This window comes from Arachis stenosperma, chromosome 3 (genome assembly GCF_014773155.1).
Source record: "Arachis stenosperma cultivar V10309 chromosome 3, arast.V10309.gnm1.PFL2, whole genome shotgun sequence".
NCBI classification, from domain to species: domain Eukaryota; kingdom Viridiplantae; phylum Streptophyta; class Magnoliopsida; order Fabales; family Fabaceae; genus Arachis; species Arachis stenosperma.
In genome coordinates, this window is record NC_080379.1 from 102,989,341 (window position 1) to 102,996,071 (window position 6,731).

Below are 6,731 nucleotides of genomic sequence, written 5' to 3' on the forward strand. Positions count from 1 at the left end.
GATATGATTTTTGAAAAAGATTTTAAAAGATAAGATTTTTAAAATTTGAAATTTTGACTTGACTTGTAAGAAACAACTAATTTTGAAAATTTTTGACCAAGTCAACCCAAAATTTCGAAAATTTAGAGAGAAAAAGGAAAAGATATATTTTTTTATTTTTAAATTTTTAATTATGAGAGAGAAAAACAACAAAAATACTCAATGCATGAAATTTTTAGATCAAAACAATGAATGCATGCAAGAATGCTATGAATGTCAAGATGAACACCAAGAACACTTTGAAGATCATGATGAACATCAAGAACATAATTTTGAAAAATTTTTGATGCAAAGAAAACATGCAAGACACCAAACTTAGAAATCTTTAATGCATGGACTCTAACAAACAAAAAATGCATATGAAAAACAACAAACAACACAAAACAAGAAAACATCAAGATCAAACAAGAGGACTTATCAAGAACAACTTGAAGATCATGAAGAACACTATGAATGCATGGGATTTTCGAAAAATGCAAGAAAAATTTTTAAAAGCATGCAATTGACACCAAACTTAAAAATTGACTCAAGACTCAAACAAGAAACACAAAATATTTTTGATTTTTATGATTTTTTAATTTTTTTGGATTTTTATTAATTTTTTTCGAAAACAAAGTTAGGAAAAACGAAAAAGAAAAGAAAAATTTTGAAAAAGATTTTTTGAAAAGAAAATTACCTAATCTGAGCAACAAGATGAACCGTCAGTTGTCCATACTCGAACAATCCCCGGCAACGGCGCCAAAAACTTGGTGGACGAAATTGTGATCCATGCTCTTTGTACTTGTATGAAATTTAATAATTGGCTCTATTTGAATTCACAACTCCGTTCAACTAACCAGCAAGTGTACTGGGTCGTCCAAGTAATAAACCTTACGCGAGTAAGGGTCGATCCCACAGAGATTGTTGGTATGAAGCAAGCTATGGTCACTTTGTATTTGTCAGTTAGGCGAGTGGAATCATAGGGTCAAATGTAATTAAATTGGATAAATAAAGAAATAATAAAAGGGATAGAATACTTATGTAGATTCATTGGTAGGAATTTCAGATAAGCGAATGGAGATACTGTATGGCTCGAGAACGCCTGCTTTCCTATTGCTTCAACTCAATCCTTCTTACTCCTTTCTATAGCAAGCTATGTATAGGGGTTCACCGTTCGACGATGGCTACTTTGTATCCTCTCTGGAAAATGGTGCTCTGCGCTGTCACTCGCATGGCTAATCGTCTGGAGGCATCACACTGGCCGAAGGCTACATCCCATCCTCGCAGTGAAAACTACGCTCACGCGCTCTGTCACAGCACGGCTAATCACTGGTTGGTTCCCACTCCTGCTGGAATAAAATCCCTTGATTCTTTTGCGTCTGTCACTAACGCCCAGCACTTGCGAGTCTGAAGCACGTCACAGTCATTCAATACCGGAATCCTACTCAGAATACCACAGACAAGGTTAGACTTTCCGGATTCCCAGGATCCTACTCGGAATACCACAGACAAGGTTAGACTTTCCGGATCCTCATGAATGACGCCATCTATCTAGCTTATACCACAAAGATTCTGTTGGGGAATCTAAGAGATACACATTCAAGCTCGGTTGCATGTAGAACGGAGGTGGTTGTCAGGCACGCGTTCATAGGTGAGAATGATGATGAGCATCACATAATCATCACATTCATCATGTTCTTGGGTGCGAATGAATATCTTGGAATAAGAACAAGTTGAATTGCATGGAAGAAAATAGAATTGCATTAATACTTGAGGTACAGTAGAGCTCCACACCCTTAATCTATGGTGTGCAGAAACTCCACCGTTGAAAATTCATAAGTAAAAGGTTCAGGCATGGCCGAATGGCCAGCCCCCCTGAGTGATCAAGAGACCGAATAATCAAAGGCTAAACAGTCAAAAGATTAAACTGTCAAAAGATGTCTAATACAATAGTTAAATGTTCTATTTATAATAAACTAGCTCCTAGGGTTTACATGAGTAAGTAATTGATGCATAAATCCACTTCCGGGGCCCACTTGGTGTGTGCTGGGCTGAGCTTGATCTATCCATGAGCTGAGGCTTCTCTTGGAGTTGAACTCCGAGTTATGACGTGTTTTGGGCGTTCAACTCCGGATCATGACATTTTTCTGGCGTTTAACTCCAGACAGCAGCATGTACTTGGCGTTCAACGCCAAGTTACGTCGTCAATTTCCGAATAAAGTATGTACTATTACATATTGCTGCAAAGCTCTGGATGTCTACTTTCAAACGCCGTTGAGAGCGCGCCAATTGGAGTTCTGTAGCTCCAGAAAATTCATTTTGAGTGCAGGGAGGTCAGATTCCAACAGCATCAGCAGTCCTTTTGTCAGCCTTTTTCAGAGTTTTGCTCAGGTCCCTCAATTTCAGCTAGAAATTACCTGAAATCACAGAAAAACATACAAACTCATAGTAAAGTCCAGAAATGTGAATTTAACATAAAAAATAATGAAAACATCCCAAAAAGTAGCTTGAACTTACTAAAAACTACCTAAAAACAATGCCAAAAAGCGTATAAATTATCCGCTCATCAAGAACCGACAGATGATTAGCCGTGCCGTGACAGGGTGCGTTGAACATTTTCACTGAGAGGACGGGACTGTAGCCACTGACAACGGTGATGCCCAACATACAGCTTGCCATGGAAAGGAGTAAGAAGGATTGGATGAAGACAGTAGGAAAGCAGAGAGACGGAAGGGACAAAGCATCTCCATTTGCTTATCTGAAATTCTCACCAATGAATTACATAAGTATCTCTATCTTTATGCTTTATTCATATATCATTCATGACCATTTGAATCTGCCTGACTGAGATTTACAAGGTGACCATAGCTTGCTTCATACCAATAATCTCCGTGGGATCGACCCTTACTCGCGTAAGGTTTATTACTTGGACGACCCAGTGCACTTGCTGGTTAGTTGTGCGAAGTTGTGAAATTATGTTTAGACCATGGTATTGAGCACCAAGTTTTTGGAGCTATTACCGGGGACTTTTTGAGTTGTGAAAAGGATGGATCACAATTTCGTGCACCAAGTTTTTGGCGCCGTTGCCGGGGATTGTTGAGTTTGGACAACTGACGGTTCATCTTGTTGCTTAGATTAAGTATTTATCTTCAGAGTTGTTAAGAATGAATTCTAGTGTTTCAAGGTGATGTTCTTATCATCACCAAAGCTGATTGATTCTCATCAATTTAGCTCTTGAATGCAATGTCCTGCTGAAGCTTGGCTAGCCATGTCTAATTCCTTTAGACTAAAGCTTTAGACTAACATTGCATGATTCCTGGAATTCTCATTAAGAATTTTGATATCTTTATTTTCTTTTCCACTTAATTTTCGAAAAATCCAAAAAAATTACAAAATTATAAAAACCAAAAAATATTGTATATTTCTTGTTGAGTCTAGTGTCTCATGTTAAGTTTGGTGTCAATTGCATGTTTCTGTTCTTCTTGCTTTCATTCATGTGTCTTAAGTGATCTTCAAGATGTTCTTGATGATTTCCTTGCTCTGATCTTTAAATTCTCTTGTCTTGAGTATTTTTGTTGTTTGTCATATGCATTCTCATTTTGTTAGTGTCAGTAGTATACAAACTGCTAAGTTTGGTGTCTTGCATGCATTGTTATTTGATTTTAGTTGCATTTTGATTATTCCTCATTATTAAAAATCCAAAAAATTTTTTTATTTGTGTCTTTTCAAGTCAATAATACAGAGAATTGAAGATTCAGAACATACAGCAGAGGAATTACACAGAGAAAGCTGTCCGTTCAAAATGCCCAGTGAAGAAGGCAAACTGGCGTTTAAACGCCAGCCAGGGTGCTTGGCTGCGCGTTTAACGCCCAAAAGGATAGTGCTTTGGGCGTTAAACGCCAGAATGTGCACCATTCAAGGCGTTTAACGCCAGGATGGCACAAGAGGGAAGATTCTGTTTTCAATTCAAATTTTTTTCAAGTTTTCAAAATCTTTTCAAAATCAAATCTTTTTCAATCAAATCTCTTTCAAAATCAATTTCTTTCTATTTTCAAAAATACTTGCTATCAATTAAGGATTTGATTCAACATACCAAGTATGTTGCCTTTTCTGTTGAGAAAGGTTTAATGTTTGAATCATATCTTTTCTTGTTAGCCAAGTCATTAATTTTTAAAATCAAATCTTTTTAAATTGTTTTTAAATCATATCTTTTTAATCACATCTTTTTCAAAATAGTTTTCAATCATATCTTTTTGATTTCTAATTTCAAAATCTTTTTCAAAAATCACTTGATTTTTTTTTCCAATCTTAGTTTTCGAAAATCAATTACTATTTTTCAAAATATTTTTTTAAAAAATATTTTACTTTGTTTTCGAAAATTTCTTCCCCTCTTCTCACATCCTTCTATTTATGGACTAATACTATTCCTTAATGCACAATTCAAACTCCATCTTTCTTGATAAGTTCGAATTCTCTACTTCTTCCTTCTTTTTTTCTTTTCCTCTGACACCTCAAGGAATCTCTATACTGTGACATAGAGGATTCCATATTTTCTTGTTCTCTTCTCTTTCATATGAGCAGGAGCAAAGACAAAAGCATTCTTGTTGAGGCTGACCCTGAACCTAAAAGGACCTTGAAGCGAAAGCTAAGAGAAGCTAAGGCACAACTCTCTGTAGAGGACCTAACAGAAATCTTCAAAGAAGAAGAACCCATGGCAGCCAAAAACAACAACAATGCCAACAATACAAGGAAGGTGTTGGGTGACTTTACTGCACCTACTCCCGACTTCTATGGGAGAAGCATCTCTATCCCTGCCATTGGAGCAAACAACTTTGAGCTTAAGCCTCAATTAGTTTCTCTAATGCAACAGAATTGCAAGTTCCATGGACTTCCATTGGAAGATCCTCATCAGTTTTTAGCTGAATTCTTGCAAATCTGTGACACTGTCAAGACTAATGGGGTTAACCCTGAGGTCTACAGACTTATGCTATTCCCTTTTACTGTAAGAGACAGAGCTAGGATATGGTTGGACTCACAACCTAAAGAAAGCCTGAACTCTTGGGAAAAGCTAGTCAATGCCTTCTTAGCAAAGTTATTTCCACCTCAAAAATTGAGTAAGCTTAGAGTGAAAGTCCACACCTTCAGACAGAAGGAAGGAGAATCCCTCTATGAAACTTGGGAAAGATACAAACAATTGATCAGAAAGTGTCCCTCTGATATGCTTTCTAAATGGAGCATCATAGGTATTTTCTATGATGGTCTGTCTGAACTGTCCAAGATGTCTTTGGATAGCTCTGCTGGAGGATCTCTTCATCTGAAGAAGACGCCTACAGAATCTCAAGAACACATTGAAATGGTTGCAAATAACTAATTCATGTACACTTCTGAAAGGAATCCTGTGAACAATGGGACAAATCAGAAGAAAGGAGTTCTTGAGATTAATACTCTGAATGCCATATTGGCTCAGAACAAGATATTGACTCAGCAAGTCAATTTGATTTCTTAAAGTCTGTCTGGAATGCAAGCTGCACCAGGCAGTACTAAGGACGCTTCATCTGAAGAAGAAGCTTATGATCCTGAGAATCCTTCAATGGAAGAGGTGAATTACATGGGAGAACCCTATGGAAACACCTATAATTCTTCATGGAGAAATCATCCAAATCTCTCATGGAAGGATCAATAGAGACCTCAACAAGGTTTCAACAATAATAATGGTGGAAGAAACAGGTTTAGCAATGGCAAGCCTTTTCCATCATCTTCTCAGCAACAGACAGAGAATTCTAAGCAGAGCCACTCTGACTTAGCAACCATGGTCTCTGATCTAATCAAAACCACTCAAAGTTTCATGACTGAAACAAGGTCCTCCATTAGGAATTTGGAGGCACAAGTGGGACAGCTGAGCAAGAAAATTACTGAACTCCCTCCTAGTACTCTTCCAAGCAATACAGAAGAGAATCCAAAAGGAGAATGCAAGGCCATTAACATGATCCACATGGCCGAACTAGGAGAGAAGGAAGAGGCAGTGAGCGCCACTGAGGAAGACCTCAATGGACGTCCACTGGCCTCCAATGAGCTCCCTAATGAGGAACCATGGGAATCTGAGGCTCACACTGAGACCATAGAGATTCCATTGGATTTACTTCTGCCATTCATGAGCTCTGATGAGTATTCTTCCTATGAAGAGGATGAGTATGTCACTGAAGAGCAAGTTGCTAAATACCTTGGAGCAATCATGAAGCTAAATGACAAGTTATTTGGTAATGAGACTTGGGAGGATGAATCCCATTTGCTCACCAAAGAATTGGATGACTTGACTAGGCAGAGATTACCTCAAAAGAGACAAGATCCTGGGAAGTTTTCAATACCTTGTACCATAGGCACCATGACCTTTAAGAAGGCTCTGTGTGACTTAGGGTCAAGTGTAAACCTCATGCCTCTCTCTGTAATGGAGAAGCTAGGGATCTTTGAGGTACAAGCTGCAAGAATCTCACTAGAGATGGCAGATAACTCAAGAAAACAAGCTTATGGACTTGTAGAGGATGTTTTGGTGAAGATTGAAGACCATTACATCCCTGCTAATTTCATAGTCCTAGAGACTGGGAAGTGCATGGATGAATCCATCATCCTTGGCAGACCCTTCCTAGCCACAGCAAAGGCTGTGATTGATGTGGACAGAGGAGAATTGATCATTCAATTGAATGAAGAATCCTTTG